The 19,408-nt window shown below is 33.4% G+C and overlaps 1 long non-coding RNA gene across 1 annotated transcript; it reads right to left on the bottom strand.

The window, feature by feature from the left end:
• Window positions 1-14,596: 14,596 nt before the first annotated feature.
• LOC105463589 (uncharacterized) lies at window positions 14,597-18,980 on the bottom strand. The gene is made up of 3 exons (XR_976425.3): window positions 18,933-18,980; window positions 18,054-18,109; window positions 14,597-16,072 (listed from the first exon to the last, which is right to left on the bottom strand). It is a non-coding gene; the product is annotated as an uncharacterized lncRNA (long non-coding RNA).
• Between the last annotated feature and the right edge of the window lie 428 nt (window positions 18,981-19,408).

Genomic DNA, 19,408 nt, shown 5'->3' with positions numbered 1-19,408 from the left:
ATAGCCCTCAACCAATTGACAGACGGAAACTGAAGGAGAAGTAATCCAGCTTTTTCATTCTCAAACTCAAGTCTAAGCAATGTTGTATACTGTTCACAGAAATTCCCAGTGATATTGATGTATAGTTGCTCGCATAGGTAATCTTCCTTGTATATCTAGGCCTCAGGGAGAGGACTAGACAGCATCTTGATAATCTGGAATATAACTCAGTTATAATTTCTAGATGGGACTCTGAGACTCAGGGAAGTGGGGGGAGACAGTGCATTGGAATATCTGAGTGACCAAGGACAAATGAATAGGCAATGATATTTGAAACTCAGTGCCAGTTCTTCTGTTATTTCCTCTGTGTTAGAACACTCCGATGTTAGCTGAACTCATCCCTTTGTAAAATAAAACTACAATTTTCAGAGTCCTTGTGAGTTAACAGAGTGACAAATTAGAAGGAGACTGAGTCTGTAAACCTGCAGAGCCCCGTACCAGCCTGGTAAGTGCACCTGTGTTCATACAACAGAAATATAAACCATTATTTTCTTAGTCTACTGCTGTTTGGACCTACGTTGTTGTTGTTTTATATGCTCATACTCTAATAATTTAATAACATGCTAAATAATTTTAAAGAGAGTTTAAAATAATAGTAAAGTATATGTATACTACACATATACGTGTATACATATACTATGTATACTTTATAGACATATACTATATATAATTTAAATTATGAAAAAAGAAAAATCAGATGTCAGAATAACATGAATTCAGAGATATTCTTTAAAAACTCACAATTATATATATTGCTACCTTTGTGATAGCAATTAGACTCTATATTTCCTGAAAGTCATCTCCAAAATTAGAATTTCACATTTTTATTGAAATCTGTCTCCTCATGTTGACAAAATTGAGTGCTGATCTAACATTAAGCAACACTGAAAATAAGTTTGTAAAACTAAAAAGAAAATATCTGGTCAATAAAAGATTACTAATGTAGAATGCAAAGAGAAACTCATATCTTGAAAAAAAAATACTCTTCTGTGCACTTGACTGAGACAAAAATTTTTTGATGCTGATAAAGATGACCTTTTATACATAAACAATGTCTTAAAATATAACATTCTAATATGCTAATTACTTTAATAGGAGAATATCTGATATAAGTAGTTCTAGATATAGACTTGTGTAATCAAGCCTAATCAAAATTAAATGATAGTAATTCTAGGGGATATAAGGCATCTGACCCAGGTTTGCATATATTTTCACTTTGCACTATATTTTTTCTACTCTATTCAGGAAGTCAAAATTCCTAGTAACTAAATTTAGTCTTAGTGTTAGTTAAGTAATATTAGTGTTCATGTTAGTTTAGTATTGTTATTCTAAAAAATCAAATGACTATAAAAAATGATTAAAGAAGTAAACCAGTAAGATAATTGCCATTATTCCTTGTTATTTTAAATGTAATTTTAATTTCCAAGCAGTTTCTAACAGAGACATAACCTGGATGATATGAGATTACAATCAAAACTTGTCTTTCTTTTTTTTTTTAAAAAAAAAATCACCAATATTAGAAGTAAAAGATATATACTGAATGCAAGGGAAATGAGGGCATTTCCACTTTATTAATATAAAAAAAAGAAATTTTTATTTAAACATAGATAAGTGCCACGAGCAGATACTTGTTGGCAAAGGGGTGATACCACTGTAATCTATTTTAGTTTTTTTCCCTTTGTTTTTGGAGCACTCTGCTTTCCAAACAATTACTATTTCACTGTTAGACATCTTAGATTAAAATGTTTTGTTATTTTTTTCTATTTGCACTTTCTGTTATTAAGTATCTTTTCAGCATTCTTTTCTGAGTAACAATCCATAGCCAGAACTGCAATAAAATAATTTCCTTCAGAGTTAATAAAATAAAAATAGTACATACGGTGAATTTCTTATAGTGCCTTTCTCAAACCACTGATTTAGAATCTGGTTGTGTCCTTATTAGCATAAACCTTCATGATGGCAAAAACTTTGTCTTGTTCACTGTGTTAGCCCTACAACTAAAATAATGCATGACATTTTAACCAGCTCACACCTGAGAACTACTCATCTAAAAAATTCAAAAGTTGAAAACAAAGAAAAGTAAACACTGATGAAAATTGAGTTTATATGTTGATGTTTTATTACCTTCTAACTCATTTACTTTGCGTCTTCATATTTAAACATTTGAAGAGTGGCTGTTTGGTATACTCAAGCTAACTAGGCTACTTCCAGTTCATTGTAACCTTTTACCAGACAACCTGTTTCCAAATGCCTGTCGATTAAGGAAAAGTGAAATCACATACACCCATATACATGAATATTAAATACTGAAATGAGGTAAATTTTCTATTTTAGAGATGTACCAATACAGTATGAAAAGCAGGTCAGAAAAGCATGGAGCATTATATTAAGATGTTTTTCTTTTGCAATCTTGTTTAAATATGATAGTTTAGTTGTGCTAATTAAAGAGAAGTATAAGGTCTTACTAAATGTAGTTTTTATTCATTTTTAACAGAGAAAGATAGAAAGATTGACAACTGCTGCTCCAAATCTTAATGGCTCTGTTTAAAAAGAGGAAGAAAGAGACCAGAATTATGACAAAATGGCTACTTGTCGTCGGAGGTCATAAAAGACCTTGAAAACACCTAACAATGTCAAAATAGTAATTATTATTTCCTTCTTGTTTTGATCATGGATTCAGCTCCTTTCTATAGCAGATGGCCTTTTACGTAAATGCTAGTGGGTCTCTCCTTGACCCGATTCCTAGTCGGAGAAGTCTTCTGTATGCAGAGGAGACAATGCTGAGCCTCGTTTGCCTATGGATACTCTGCAATAGATAAGGCAGCAGTCTTGGAAACGGCAGATGGCATAAATAGGCATTTTGCCAGCTCATAATTATGACCTGGTAGGCCCAGGGAAGCAGTCATGTGCATCTCAGAACTGGAACTAACTGGATCTATGTTTTTGGTCTATTTCTCTATTCTTTCCCATATATGTAGTTTCTGATATGGCCACGAGGACAACAAAGAAGGGGTGTGTGTGGGGGGTGGGGGGGGGTGGGGGGGTGTGTGTATTTTTATTTTTCAATAGATTGAATAGAAACCAAAGTAAAAACAAATTAGAGTCTGATTATTTATAATAACAATGATAATTTTGTGCCTATAGATTTTGAATATCCTCTATTTGATAATCTCTTCTTATTCAGACACAAGCTGCCCTTGTGTTTATTGACAACCAGCTATGTAGTTAATTTATGAAGTAGAAAGTTATAATGTTTATCATTTTCATAGATTTTTTTCACATATGAATGTTGATAACAAGCAGCTCTCTAAGAAAGCACAGCTGGCCTGTGATAGGACTCAGTGTGAGCAATGCAGTCTGCATTCAGAGAGCAGCACGGTTGCTGCTGACAAGCTGTAAATAAGTGTGAACGTAATAAAAAAGATAACATTTCCACTTATGCTTTTATTGGATTCTAGCCCTAGGGTCATATCATCCCAAGAATTTCACAGCGTAAAGGTGAGATAAACAGCAGCATCAAGGTTCTGTGAATATGATGAGGTAACTTCGTTTTCCCTAATTTTCTAAGCAACAAAGAGACAACTTTTAGAGATTTCAGGGAAGGTTTGTTGCAAGGCATTTTCTTCCCATAATTTATTTATTTGGATTCTGTTATTATCCATTAATGACATGATTGTAGTTGAATATTGTAGAATGGGCCAGTGATGTTGTGCGTTCTGATATGTATCTAACTTCTCACATTGAATCTGAGCTCGGACAGTGAGACAGCAGCACACCTGATACAAGTGGAGGCTTGAATAACGTTTGCATAGTGAGGCTTGCTTTCCTGGCTGCACTTAAAAGCATTTTAACTATTGCTATGTGAAGAAGCCTGGGCAGTATGCTGAGGGATGAGGGACCATGTGGAGAAAGCCCGAGTCATCCTGGCTATGGGAGACAAAGTCATCACAAACCACCCTAGACCAGGCAACCCACGACTGAAAAGCACAAAGGAGTCCAGCCAGATCAGAACTACACAGGTGACCTGCAGACTCATGAGATAATACATGATTACCGTTTTAAGCCACTGAACTATGGAGTGTTCTGTTATGTGGCATTAGGAAACTAATATGTTTCTGAAGAAAAAATGAAGCATGTATACCAAGTGTTTCCATCTCAGAATCTCTTTGATCGATGGTGAAAAATCATTTGGAAGTTCCCTAGCTTCTCAAACTTCATTGTATATATGAATCATATTAAAAAGACTCTGAATCACTACATATGAAGTGGGGCCTGAAATTATACATTTCTAACACACTCCATAATGCTGTCTATAGTTAAATGCTAAGCATAGCTACCTTTGCATTGCAGTGTTATGGAAATAGAAAACCAGAAGTTCTGCCAAATATCCACCAGTGTTTTCTTCAGTCCCTTAAAGGGTGAAGGTATGCTTTTTTTCCATTGTCACACGAATAAAGAACAGCCACTGTTGTAGAAAGAAATGATCTAAAAATCTAGTGAGGTTTAACAACATAAATCTGATATATAAATCACTGAAATCTAACAAAAATGAAAAATTAATTGCTATTTATTTGAATACGAAGATGAAAATAGAAATATACTTAATTGATTTAACTAAACATATTAGTCATTAAAATCATCAGAAACAAATATTATTTATATTAACTAATTAACTTAGTATTACATGTGTCAATGATTTCTGAATCTATATGTGCAAAATGAAACGAAGCAGTAATATATATATCAAATGATTTTTCCTAGATTTTAAATCATCATTTTATATTGCTCAAATGTGATATATTATGAAGCAATATTCATACTAATTTAGAGGCTTGGATAATGAAGCTAAATTTAATGGTTAAAATAAAGTACATACAAAAGAGCCTCCAATTATACTCTGCACAAAACTGAAGCAACGTTAATGAAATGAAAGGTCCGGTTGAATTATCAGAGAACGTAGAAAAAGCAAAGAAGGGGAAATTAAGAAGTGACACAAGGATTATAGATCCAGAATTAATGAAATTGTAATTGAAGCACCTAGGAAATAGAGGGAAAAGAAGAAGAAAAACATTTGAAAGAAATAATGGCTGAATATTTCCAACAACTGAGAAAGTGAAGTTGTGTTCAGATAAAGAGATGAGAAGATCAGATCATGGCTTAAAAAGCAGGGCGGCGAAGAAGTATAATAATATACTATTCACATCTGAATCCATTAAAGAAACTTCAGTTTATCCAAGAAAGAAATGGCTAAAATGCATCAGAGTAAAAGAAAAAAACAAAACAAAACAAAACAAACAAACAAAAAAAACACTTGTATAATGGATTATGTTGAAATTCTCTTACTACTCAATAATACTGTAAGAAAGATACAGTGCATTAGTATCTTCAGGTTTTTGATAGAAAATTATTTCACTACCCATGCCCTTGTTATTAGACTTAATTTTGAGCTTGTCAGATGGCCGCATGACCACACCATTGGTTCCCTTTCTAGGCACATTTTTTCCACCTAAAAGAATTTAATAGTAGTCACAAATTCTTTCTCAAATTTTAAGAAACCTTTGATTTGTGTGTGGTCTGCAGTTAGGTCTTAATGAAGGCATCACTGGATTATTAAGAAAACATTTTATTCCCCAAATATACCTGTTTTGAAATTTCTGGCATGTGTTTGGGTCTTTTTTTAAAAAATTAATTCTCTTGCCAATCTGGCCAGCTATTTTTTGAGCTCATCCCTCTCTCTCTCTCTTTCTCTCTCTCTCTCTTTTTTTTTTTTTTCTAGAAACAATCCATTCCAACAACTGACATTATGTTTTGAAACCATTCCACCCAAACCCGTAAATCGTTTAGGAACACGTACTTCCCATATTATCATAGGAACATTTGAGCTACTGTTTCTCTGCTACATGTAGTGAGTCTCCATTGTGTAGCCTCCTACACCAGTGACGATACAAGGATATCATCCACCACTCAGTCTCTCTCTGTGCTTTGAAATATACTAGTAGGCTTCCCCTAGTTTCAACTTTGTTTATCAGCTTTTCATGGGCTAATTCCTGGCTTTCGATGAACAGAGGGGAAAAAACAAATGAGCAAACAACAACAAAAAAGTATAAACCTAATTTGTGTTATTATTCAAGGTCAGTTTTTACATTGGATTATCCCTTTAATTCTGGCTGTGCTCAATAGCCAAATAAATTTGGAATAGTATGTCTGCACAATATAAAAGAATTACAGTAATCTATAGAAGAATACTGTAAATTACCACAGTTGTTGTAGATTGTTTAAAGCCCTTAAATTTAAGGCACATTACGAGATTGAAAATAATACATTATGCATAATTATCAAATTATTTGATAATAAAACTTATCTCTCTGTTCCTTACTCTTTGCCTCCTTCCCGTTTTTTTCCTGGCTCTGTCCCTTTCCTCTCGTGTTTTTGGAACATCTGCAGAGAGCAGAGTTCCACAAAATACATTTTTTTTTTTTTTTTTTGAGGCGGAGTCTCGCTCTGTCGCCCAAGCTGGAGTGCAGTGGCGCGATCTCGGCTCACTGCAAGCTCCGCCTCCCAGATTCCCGCCATTCTCCTGCCTCAGCCTCCCGAGTAGCTGGGACTACAGGCGCCGCCACCACGCCCGGCTAATTTTTTTGTATTTTTAGTGGAGACGGGGTTTCATTGTTTTAGCCAGGATGGTCTCGATCTCCTGACCTCGTGATCCGCCCGTCTCGGCCTCCCAAAGTGCTGGGATTACAGGTTTGAGCCACCGCGCCCGGCCAAAATACATTTTTATAAGCACTATCTCCATGCAAAAGGAGGCACGATGCAATTACTTAGAAATGTATTATTCATTCTGTTCTATTTATTCTACTTTTACCAAAACAGATATAATAGTATTATTTATCAAATAAGGTTTTTATATCATTATAAAATTAATAAATTGAATGAGAAGATAAAATATGAATATTTACTTCAAGAAGAAATATAATGCTGCTTAAAGGAGAAGCTAAACAATGATAAAATAATAGCAATAAAACTGTAATAAATCTTCATAGGATTTTTCAATGTAAATATGTGTAAAAAAGTAATAATGTAGATTACAGGTTTTCAAATCAAGATTCAATAGTTACTAGGGCAAGGACTGGAAAAAAATATATTTGCAATCTGCTTTAAATATGTATAATTATTATATTTTGCATATTGAATAATATTTTACATCTTAAAAATATCAAAAACAATTTTGATGACTCACAACAAAAATTAAAATTCAAATGTGAAATCATCAATGGAGGAAATATATTTTTCTGTCATGTACACAACAAAATCTTTATATTGTCTCAGAGAAGGGAGATATGGTTTTTAACTAAGTATCCTGTATCTTTGAAGCATGATTGAATCTCAACTGTTTCCTAAAATTATGTGGTGTGATGCAAGACAGATTATGTAAAATTTACAAATTCAGGATTGTTAATGATTAAATGTTTATAAATTAAGGTGTTCGATCAGAGGCATAAAGTTATTGTTCAAATTTACTTTTAGGCATCCTAAATGAAAAAGATAAACTTATCAACTCCATGGCAGATAAAGCCAAATAAAAGCAAACCAAGGTCAGTCACTTGACAAATAATCTAAGAGAGAAAAAGTTACCATATAAAATTGTACTGATTAATAAACTGATAAACAGCACATCAAATTTCTTGCAGAATAGGGCTTAATTCTTACTTAAAGCCCATAGAGTATGACTGGTGGTGTTGAGTCATCGTCCTTCATTGAAAGAAGCATGATTTTCCTTTATAGAAAGGACAAATTTAAGAAGGCAACATGAAATATTTGAATGAAATACTTCAATAAAAATATAGGAAATCCTCATGCTCATTTTGTTCTCTTTTCATGGTATTCTTTAAAAAGGAATTTATTTTTAAAATATTGCTTCAATATTTTAGCCAATTGATGTAATTAGATCAGGAACAGGAACTGATCTGTATGTTTCACTTGAGTTCAAGAGTATCCTAAATGATTTTTTATGTGGTTCTTTCTTTTGATCATCTACTTTTGCTTGAGACAAAAAAATAAATAAATACAGGAAAAACAGTTTTTCATTGAAATAAAATGTACCACAGACACAACTTTTATTATTTTTGTTCCCATTTTTTATCTCATATTTCTGCACAATTTTAATGTCTTTTGGGGCAAAACTATCTAGGGTTTTCAATTTAAAATATTGTTTATGAAATGTCAGTTTTATATAGACTTCTCAGTTTTGCAGCATTTTCTACCCAGAATCTTTATTTAATCATAGAGATTCTGATATCTAGTTGATATGTATTAATCTCACTATGTTATGAAACAAAAACTTGAAGTTTTGTTTTACAGTAACAAGTATGCCTCCTAATATGATTTTATTCTTTACCTTTGTGTCAAACATTTGAAATTGTGGATATTGTTGAAAAGTAATGAAAAAATGACCAAATAAGAATAAACACAATTTTAATAAAGAAACCAGTTGTTAGGAGGCGCGTTTGGTGGAGAAGTGATGCTCTGAAAAATAGTCATTCCTAGGTGTAATTCAAAGTTAAAATAAAATGTTCAATTTTATCAAAGTAGTAATTTGAAACAAATTAAAATACATACATTTTGGTAAACAGGCTTTGATGAGGGCACTCATTTTCTGCAGTGGATGTAAAAATCAGGTCATGATTTTGTAATTCAAATTTTCAAAACAAATAGAAAAGGTTATAATCCTGGCATTGCTCTTGAAGAAAAAAATTAATACAGAAATATGCAAACTAATAATAGTCAAACAAAAAAATAAAATATGAATACAGTAAAATGTATACATACACATGTAAATTATATACTTATGGATCAATTTATATATCTAGAGAATACTGCAAAGAGTTATGTCAAAAACACTTATCTCTGGATGATTATATTATGAGCAATTACTATTTTTCTTTTATATTTATCGGTATTTTCTAGTTTTCTAGATTGCCACTAATTATTTCTTAAAATTATAATAGTTGGGTTACACATTAGTTCAGTTGTATTATTAAAAGTTTCAAATTAGAAAAAAACTACAAGCTCAATATTCCATTCATATTCTTTCTAACTCTCTGAGTAATCCTGTATAAAACTATCATTAGTCATTAATTGCTTCTCCCTCAATGTTCTAGAGTAATATGAATTGTTTTTCATCAACTTTTATTTTTAGTTCCAGGGTACATGTTCAGGATGTGCAAGTTTGTTACACAGATAAACGTGTGCCATGGTGATTTGCTGCACAGATCAACCCATCGCCTAGGTATTAAGCCCAATATCTGTTAGCTTTTAATCCTACTGCACTCCTTCCCCCCATTCCCACCCCACCACTGCTGATAGGCCCCAGTGTTTGTTGTTCCCCACAATGTGTCCATGTGTTCTAATTGTTCAGCTCCCACTTATAAGAGAGAACACACAGTGTTTGGTTTTCTGTTTCTTGCATAATTTACTGAGGATAATGGCTTCCAGTTCCATCCACGTTCCTGAAAAGGACATGATCTCATTCCTTTTTATAGTTGCATCGTATTCCATGGTGTAAATGTAACATATTTTGTTTTACCCAGTCTATTATTGGTGGATATTTGTGTTGATTCCATATCTTTGCTGTTGTGAATAGTGCTGCAATCAACACAGGCATGTATATATTTTAATAACAGAATGATTTATATTCCTTTGGGTATATACCTATTAATAGGAGTGCTGGGTCAAATGGTGTTTCTGCTTCTAGATCTTTGAGTAATATGAATTTTTGAATGTACTCCCTGATCATTCTGATGCATGATGCACACAGAAAAAGTCTTTTAGCTCAACTGATTAACCCTAAATCATTTATTTTATATTACATATAAATTTGATTCAATTACTCACTTTTATAAACTTATCTCTTATAAAATTTGGCTCATTAGATTTTCAGGATTTGACTGAATTGTAAACCTATTAATTTTGCTTTAACTCTGCAAGGATTAACAGGAATACAAAATGTGACAGATGAAAGAACTTAAATCTGTAACATCAGACTCTCAAACGTTAGATGTTATTCTGTGGCGGGTTTTAAAATATTCACACCACAAATAAAAACATGGTGTGCTAAAATACTTGCATGTGATTGAATTTTAACATATCCAAAATAAGACACAGTTTTCCTTAAACACAAAATAATAGGGTTCTTCATACAAATTTATCCTGATTTTACAGAGGAAAAGAAAAGGAAAGATGCTAGAACCACCTGCAAATAAACACTAAAACTAGAAAAATCCTAAATAATTAATTCCCAAAGAATAAAAGAGAATCTTGAAAGGAAAAAATAGCCCATGGAGTTTATTTTGTCTAATATTTGTTTTTCTGTGAATATGGCTACTAGGATGACGGACCTCTTTTGACATTTCTATTAAATAGTATATGAGTACCAGAGAGTAGAAACGTAAATAACGAATACTACCTTAAGTTCTCAAGACTCATAACCTAACGTATAAAAATGTACACAATACACAAAGCATATTTTCTTGCCCTTTTAAAAAAAATCATTTGGAATTATAGTAACCATTTATAATGAAGTATTCCTTATTAAAATATTGTAATAAGTGAGACCAATAAATAAAATATAGAAAAGTAATTGAAGAGGCAGCTTATGGAATAACTAAAGAAAATAAACTAAATATCTCATACCTTGTGTGTGTGAGTGTGTATGTGTGCCTATCTTTTTTTCTTACTTAATATTTTTTTTTTCTTTTTTTTTTTTTTTTTTGAGATGAAGTCTCCCTCTGTCGCCCAGGCTGGAGTGCAGTGGCCAGATCTCAGCTCACTGCAAGCTCCGCCTCCCGGGTTTACGCCATTCTCCTGCCTCAGCCTCCCGAGTAGCTGGGACTACAGGCGCCCACCACCTCGCCCTGCTAGTTTTTTTTTTTTTTTTTTTTTTTTTTAGTAGAGACGGGGTTTCGCCGTGTTAGCCAGGATGGTCTCGATCTCCTGACCTCGTGATCCGCCCGTCTCGGCCTCCCAAAGTGCTGGGACTACAGGCTTGAGCCACCGCGCCCGGCCTTTTTTTCCTACTTAATATTTTTTAACAGTTAAAAAATTAATTGACATATAAAAGTCTTATAAAACACACATGGAAGCAAATGAAAGAATACTATTAAAAAATTTGTAAACGTTATTAATGGGATTCCAACACATTTTCTTTATAGTGAATTGCTTTCAACACTAAGTATTGTGCTAAAAATAAATCTGGAAAAAAATATAAATTTATAGATATAATTTAAATAATACTACAGCATACATAATTAATCTCACTTTTATTTAAATTGACAGTGTACAGAGTGTAATTTGATGTTTAGTTTCACATATGTATTGTATAATCTTCAAATCAGCGTATTTAGCATATTTTTTTTTTCTTTCTTTTTTTTTTTTTTTTCCTGAGACAGAGTCTCCCTTCATTGCCCACGCTGGAGTGCAGTGGCGCGATCTCGGCTCACTGCAAGTTCCGCCTCCCGGGTTCACGCCACTCTCCTGCCTCAGTCTCCCGAGTGGCTGGGACTACAGGCGCCCGCCACCACACCTGGCTAATTTTTTGTATTTTTAGTAGAGACAGAGTTTCCCCGTGTTAGCCAGGATGGTCTCAATCTCCTGACCTCGTGATCCTCCCGCCTCGGCCTCCCAAAGTGCTGGGATTACAGGCTTGAGCCACGGCGCCCAGCTTATTTAGCGTATCTATCAGCTCAGGTATTTATCATATTTGTGTAGTAAGTGCATTCAATAGATTTTCTTCTAGTTATTTTGTAATATAAAAAGTCTTACTGTAAACCGTTCTCATCCTTCTGTGTGTTAGAACACTAAAACTTATTCCTGCTATATGATTTTAACTTTCTTCCCATTGACCACCAACCAACCCCTCCCCATTCTACACTCTTCCTCTCCAAGGCTTGATCTGTGCTCCGCTTCTATGATTCTATGATATCAACTCTCTGTCTCTCTCTTTGTCACACACAAACACATACACACACACGCGCGCGCACACACACACACATGCACACAAACTTTTCTAAGATTCCACATATGAATGAGATCCTGTGATATTTGTCTGTCTTTGCCTGGCATATTCCACTTAGCCTGACGTCCTCCGGGTGTATTTGTGTTGTCATAAATGATAGTATTTTATTCTTTTTATGGCCGAATAGTATTCCACAGTGTTATTCCATTCATCAGTTTTTGGGCAATTCGGCAAATATGCTGCAATAAACATGAGAGGGAAGCTATTCCTTCCACACACTGATTTAATTTTTATATATATATATATACACACACACACAGTATACACACACAAACACACACACACAGAGTAGTGGAATTGCTGGAACGGTTTTAAGTTTTTGAAGAATCCTCATATTGTTTCCCATAATGGTTTTACTAATTTACAATCCCACCAACAGAGTGTAAATATTCTCCTATCTCCACATCCTCACTAGTATTTGTTTACTTTTATATTTTTGTAATAGCCATTCTAAGTGGAGTGATGTAATAACTCATTATGGTTTTGACTTGCATTTCCCCATGACTGGCAATGTTGAGCATTTTTTTATTTGGAAGCATTTTATTACTTTCACTTGCCTACTTGCTTTGGCTAAGATTTTCAGTACTATGATGAACAGGACTGATGAAAATGAACACCTTTGTCTTGTTTCTGATATTAGAAGAAATGCTTTTAGCTTTTCAGTATGCTATGAGCTGTGGGTTTGTCATATATCGGCTTTTTTGGTGCTGAGTTACACACCTTGTATACCTATTTTGTTGAGAATTTTTTATCAAGAAGGGATGTTGGATTTTGTCAAATGCATTTTCTGTATCTATTGAAAATATGTTTTTCATTTTTCTTTCTTTTAATAAGAGGTTTTTTTTTTAATAAAAGTGTGTGTTGGGCAAAGTTCAAATCCCATCCTTGCATCATGAACATGAATCCCACTTGATCATAGTGAAAGATCTTTTTAAAATGCTGTTGAATTCAGTTTGCTGCTAGTTTCAGGATTTTTGCATCTATGTTCATCAAGAATGTTGATCTGTAGTTTTCTGTTTCAGCCATGTTCTTGTCTCGTTTTCACATCAGGAAAATGCTTGCTTCATAAAATGAATTTGGAATTATTTCCTTCATTTCAAATTTTTTGAAATAGTTTGAGAAAAAAAATGATATTAATTAATCTTTAAATGTTTGGTACAATTCAGCAGTTAAACCATCAGCTCCTGGACTTTTCTATAATGGAATACTGATTTCGTTTTCTTACTCATTAATTTGATCAGAATTTTAGGTTTGTTTATAATTTAATCTTGGTAGGTTATATGTGTCCAGAAATTTATCCATTTTTTTTTGTTTTCAAATTTGTTGGCATATTGTCGTTCATAACAATCTCTTATAATCCTCTGTATCTCTTTGATATCACTAATAGTATCCCTTTTTTCATCTCAAATTTTCATTATTTCAGTCTTTTATCTTGTTATATTAGTCTAGCTAAAGTTTTGTCTCTTTTATTTGACTTTTCAAAGTCCAACGCTTTGTTTTGTTGATCTTTTGAACTTTTTTAGTCTCTATTTTGTTTATTTCTGCTCTCAGATTCATTATTTTCTTCCATCAATTTTGAGTTTAGTTTGTTCTCATTTTTCTAGTTTCTTGAAGTGCCTGGTTAAGTTATTTATTGGAAATCGTTATTTTTGATCTAGGCATTTAGTGCTGTGAACTTTCCTATTCATAGAACTGATTTTACTGTGTCCTGTAAGTTTTAGTATGTTATGTTTCCATTCTCATTTGTCTCAAATAATTTTTAAATTTCATTTTTATTTTTTTCTTTAACCCATTGGTTATTTAGGAAATATTGTTAAATGTTCATGTATTCATAAGGTTTCCAAAGCTTTTCTCCTTGAATTTTAGTTTTATACTTTGTGGTTGGAAAGATACTTTATATGATCTGTATCTTCTTAAATTTGTTAAGATTTGTTTTAGGACTTAATATTATGACCTATACTGGGAAATGTTTTGTGTGCAATTGAGAAGAATGTATAGCCTGAACCTATTGGATGAAATGTTCTGTACACGTTTGTTAGGTTCATTTGTTATGTGGTGCAGTTTTATGTTCCTTTATGCTGATTTTCTGTTTAGATAATCTGTCCCTTGTTGAAAGTGAGGTATTGAAAGTTTCTACTATTACTGTATTTGCAGTCTGACTCTCATATTAGGTCTAGTAATATTTGCTTTATATATTTGGGTGTTCTGGTTTGGTGTGCTTATATATTTTTGATGGCTATATCTTCTTAATGAATTGATTCTTTTATCATTATGTAATTTCCTTCTTTGTCCCTTTTTAGAGTTTTTGACTTAAAGTCCTCTTTATCTGACGTAACTATAGCTACTGCTTGTTTTTGGTTCTCACTTGCATGAAATATCTTTTTTTATCCCTTTGTTTTCAGTTTATGTTTGTCTTTTATAGTGAAGTGAGTTTTTTGTGGGCAGTATAAAACCAGGTGTTTTTTTAAAAATTCAACTCACCCACACTATACCTTTTAATTACATAATTTAATTTATCTATTTTCAAAGTTATATTAGTAAGTAAGGACTTACTCCTGACATTCCAAAAATTGTTTTCTGATTGTAGATCATTTGTTCCTTTCTTCCTCTCTTGTAGATTTCCTCTATGATTTCGTAGTTTTCTGCAGGGCTAAACTGCTTTCTTTCTTTTCCTTGTTTGTACATTTGCTGTAATTTTCTTTGTGGTTACCATGTGGCTAATACAAAAAGTCTTGTTTTAATAGACTACTTTAAGCTGAAAACAACTTCATTTTGGTTGCAAAAATATACTGTAAACTTTCATCCCACACAGATCATTTATATTCTTGTTGCCCTAATTTACATTTTCATTTATAGTGTGTTTCTTAGTCACTGATTGTAGCTATTTTTTTGGACCATTTTGATGTTAAATATTTATACTAGAGATTTGAAAGTGTTACAGAGCACCATTTCAGCTCTAAGATATTCTGAGAATATTTATGAATTTAACTATACTGATGAGTTTCATACTTTCATGTGTTTTCATAATACATATTATTATTTTGTTTCCAATTATAGCAGTATTTTAAACATTTTATATGAGGTCACGGTGTCATGATTTTGCTGGGGTAGGGTCACCAGGTTGGTTGCTGGTCTGGGAACACAAGAGGATGTCTGTGCAGCAGTCTTCTTAGGGTGCAGGGCTGCCACCAGAATAGCTCTTATGCCAGGCATCAGGACATTTGAGCCAGGCTGCCATGCATCATTGTCTTTGGAGGCAAGGCTGCCCCTGGGGTGTCTATAAGACTGGCTGTAGAAACAAACACGTGGAGGCCAGGGTGACTATTAGACATCACTGTGCAGGTTCACCTGTTTTCCTGGTGAATAGCATGCCTTATGAGTTGGGAGGCCAGTGTCTCAGTCGTTCTTTGGGGCTAGGCTCTGGGAGGCCTGGGTAGTGGTGTTGCAGCTACCCCTCTTGAACACAGTGGAATGATGATGGGACCTCAGAGATGGAGGTGTTCAGTGGCTACTGGCTCCCTGGGCAAAATACACTCCAGCTGCAGCTCTGGTTTGTAAAGGGCACCATGCCAAAGAAGCTTAGGTTGCCAGGGTGGGGACTGCAAAGAGGGTTTCTATTCTGGGACAATGCAGTCCTTTGGACTCTTAATTGTACAAACTGGATTCTGGGGCTGTGAGGACTGAGACACCCTCCTATAGATGAATGTTTGCATTTTCAACAGTGATGTGAACCATCGAGGGTCCTCAGCTTTTTTTTTTTTTTTTTTTTCTCTATAAAATAGTCCCTCTTGGTTTCAGGCCAAATATATCAGGGGAAACAGTGGCAGAGGCAGGATGCTGCTTTCCTCTCTATGGATGTATCCTGGGCTTCCATGCTCTACATGGATTTCACTGCTCCCCTGGTGCTCTTCCATAACTCCAGTTGAAATATAATTGTTTATTTGTTGTGCTGTTCCCTTTCTGTAGGGAGAATGAGAAACAGGTAATTCTAGTTGGCCATCTTGCTGATGTTACTCTTTCTTTCTTAAAAGGTATCTCAGAGTACCTTATGATCAAATGATTTAGAGACACATTCATCAATAAATAAACATAGAATAGAGATAGTAAGGGCCAGGCGTGGTGGCTCATGCCTGTAATCCCAACCACTTTCAGAGGCCGAGGTGGGCTGATCACCTGAGGTCAGGAGTTCAAGACCAGCCTGGCCAATATGGCAAAACCCCATCTCTACAAAAATACAAACATTAACCAGGCATGATGGTGGGTGCCTGTAATCCCAGATACTTGGGAGGCGGAGGTGGGAGAATCGCTTGAACCCAGGAAGCGGGGTGGTAGTGAGCCGAGATCACGCCTCTGCACTCCAGCCTGGGCGACAGAGCAAGACTCCATCTTAAACAAGCAAATAAACAAGAAATAGTAGGTCTTTAATGTTTAATTACAGTCAAATTTACTCAGTAGATTACTAGAAAGCATACCGGATTTGTCTTCATGTATCTAGTTATTTGACCTATTTTAATTACTTACATATTAAATGTTACCTTGATTATTTCATTATAATGAATATCTTCTCAGAATCTTTTTCTACAAAGTTGTGATGTAACAAGATTTCAGATTCAATAATCTTAGTAAAGCATTAAGTTTTATTATTTTATTTATTTGAATTTAATTTATTTATGTTCTCTCTCTCTCTCTCTCCCTCCCCCCACCCCCCGTCTCTCTAAATAAGAGCATCTCAAGAAAATTATTTGCTTAAGATTCAGGATGGGATGAGAATATATTTTATAAGCTTACAGTTAAAACTGGGAGATTTAGGACAAAATGTGGAGCACTACTAATCATTATTATTGTATGACAGACACAAGCAGGGACTGCCCTAGAAATACTGGTATACATTATGACTCCAGTTAAAGACACAACGGACAGAAGAATTTGGCTATCACCAAAGAGTTTTACATAGACAATCAGAGATTTGATTCTACAGAAAAATTGCCAATGAGAACAAAATTTTTACAGTGAAGATATGATCCCCATTAATGATGATACCCATTCACATGACCACATTTTATCAAAAATATAGTCTATCTTAATCTCTGGGATTTTAATATTCTCTATATAGTTTCTATTACATTATTATTATTAGAGAGATGCATTTTAAGCATATTTATAGATTTATGAAAGAATAAATTAAATATCATATACTTTAAATACCATCCACTTTCCATGAGCATCTGTAACAAAAGGATTATAAATGTGACTCCTATTCTTTGCCAGAGAACAATATTCATTTGAAAATTCTACAAATGCTACATTTACCAGATTGACAATGATAAGTAACTAATGAACTAACAGATAAAAGCTATTTTTTCTTTTGAAAATTGAATATACTGCTCATATTATGGAAGGAATTTAAAAGAAGAGAGATAAAAAGACATTGCAGAAACAGAGAAAATACCAATGCATAAAATGTTGCTTTAGGATGTTCTGTGCTTATTTTAATATACACAGAAATTGTGAATTAGTGGGAAATTTTGTTCATAAACAAATTTTGTATTCAACTTTGAGTATTCTAGACAAATCTCATTTATTTACCCTGACTACGGTTCTCAGTCTCTATTTTCATGTACCCCTAAATGCTTATTATGCTTGCAAATCATAATCACCATATACAAGACACTAGTGCATTTTATATTCATATCAACATTCTTTATTTGGCAATATCCTTTCTTTCATCCTTTAAATTTTATTTAAAATCTTAATAAATGCTCTAATCTTAACGAACTTGCTTTCAATCTAAAGAACTAGACCCTGGATATTTTAATATTACAAAACTTTGAGTAACACACATTTTCATTACATTATCCAAAATTTTATGGTGTGCCTGGATATCAGGTGCTGTTTCTATATCAGAGAGCAGTAATAAAGACAATACAAAATAAAATCTCACCCCTCTTGAAGCTTGTAGTGTATGGACCAATCAAGTGGGCTTTGTTTTTCTGTTTCCTGTAGTTAAAAGAAGTATTAAATCATTCCTTTTTATACTCGTATTCAACAAATATCATATTTTCACGATATTAGTCAAACTCATGTATGTTTACCTAAAATTTAAAACATTTTAGCACTTTCTACCAACACTTAAGTAATAATTTTCAACAAGCAGTTTTTTTAGTAAGAATTTTTTATGTTTTTTTTTTTATAAAATAAATAAATTATGTTCCACAGGGAAGATAAGTTTGTGAAGACGGCCTGTTGTCTTAGGTTTTATCATGTCTTAATAACTAAAATGAGAATATCAGATTAGACACAGGTACTAATTCTATCAAGTCTTCTTGAGTGAGAAATAAAGCAGTATATTTCACAGATACTCAACACCTTTAGAAAAGGAAAGACTATAGTACTTAACATAGATTACAAAGGCTTCCATCAATACATTCTTTTTTCTCTCTCCTAACTCATTCCTTTCTGCCTTCCCCAGCAGCATGTCACATTTTGTGCTACAAATGTATTGAAGCTCTTTGAATCCTTTGTAGTTCTGATATATAATGTAATCTTTTAAGGTTCAGAACTTTATGTGTGTTTCCTCTGACAGAGTGAAAAACTACATTAACACATATGTACACACATACACATACACAAATACAAATAATCATTACTGGCCTGACACATTTTAACATATGCATACTTTAATTCCAGATATATGCTAATGTTTCCATAGTGTCCTGTACTAACATTTCATAGCATTTTTGCACTGTATTTACATGTTTTCCTTTATCTGTTTGGATCTGTAGTGAACTTTCAGGCCTGTGACAGATAACTTCATATCTACCTTATTCACAATGTGTCTTCCTGGACTTGCTACTTGCTTTCATATAACTCTCTATGCAAATGATGGAAACTTAAGTCACAAGCTCCTTTATTATGCTCAGTAGAATGTTCTAAAATTACCAGCTTTCTTTGGAACATCAAATATCTAGTCACTGGAAATATGAGCTAATCTATAGCTATTCATTCTTCACATATAAGAATCAACAGAAAACTGGAGAAAAATTAAGCATGTTATATTATTATTATTGATTTTAGTTACAGATACAGTATGAGGATATTTATATTTGGAATTACAAACCTATTTTAAACGTGTCAAGAAATGCAAACATTTTAACATCCATATTGCAAATAATACTTCAATGTGGATGCTTTTAATCTGTGTTTTTAAGAGATTCTAAAGAGATGTTTAGTGACCACCATGGCTATACATAAGCCTATCTATATTTTGATGAGCAGATTAATTTAAAATGTATAAAA

The sequence above is a fragment of the Macaca nemestrina genome, chromosome 3, assembly GCF_043159975.1.
Source record: "Macaca nemestrina isolate mMacNem1 chromosome 3, mMacNem.hap1, whole genome shotgun sequence".
NCBI classification, from domain to species: domain Eukaryota; kingdom Metazoa; phylum Chordata; class Mammalia; order Primates; family Cercopithecidae; genus Macaca; species Macaca nemestrina.
This window is presented reverse-complemented; position numbering and strand designations above follow the sequence as displayed.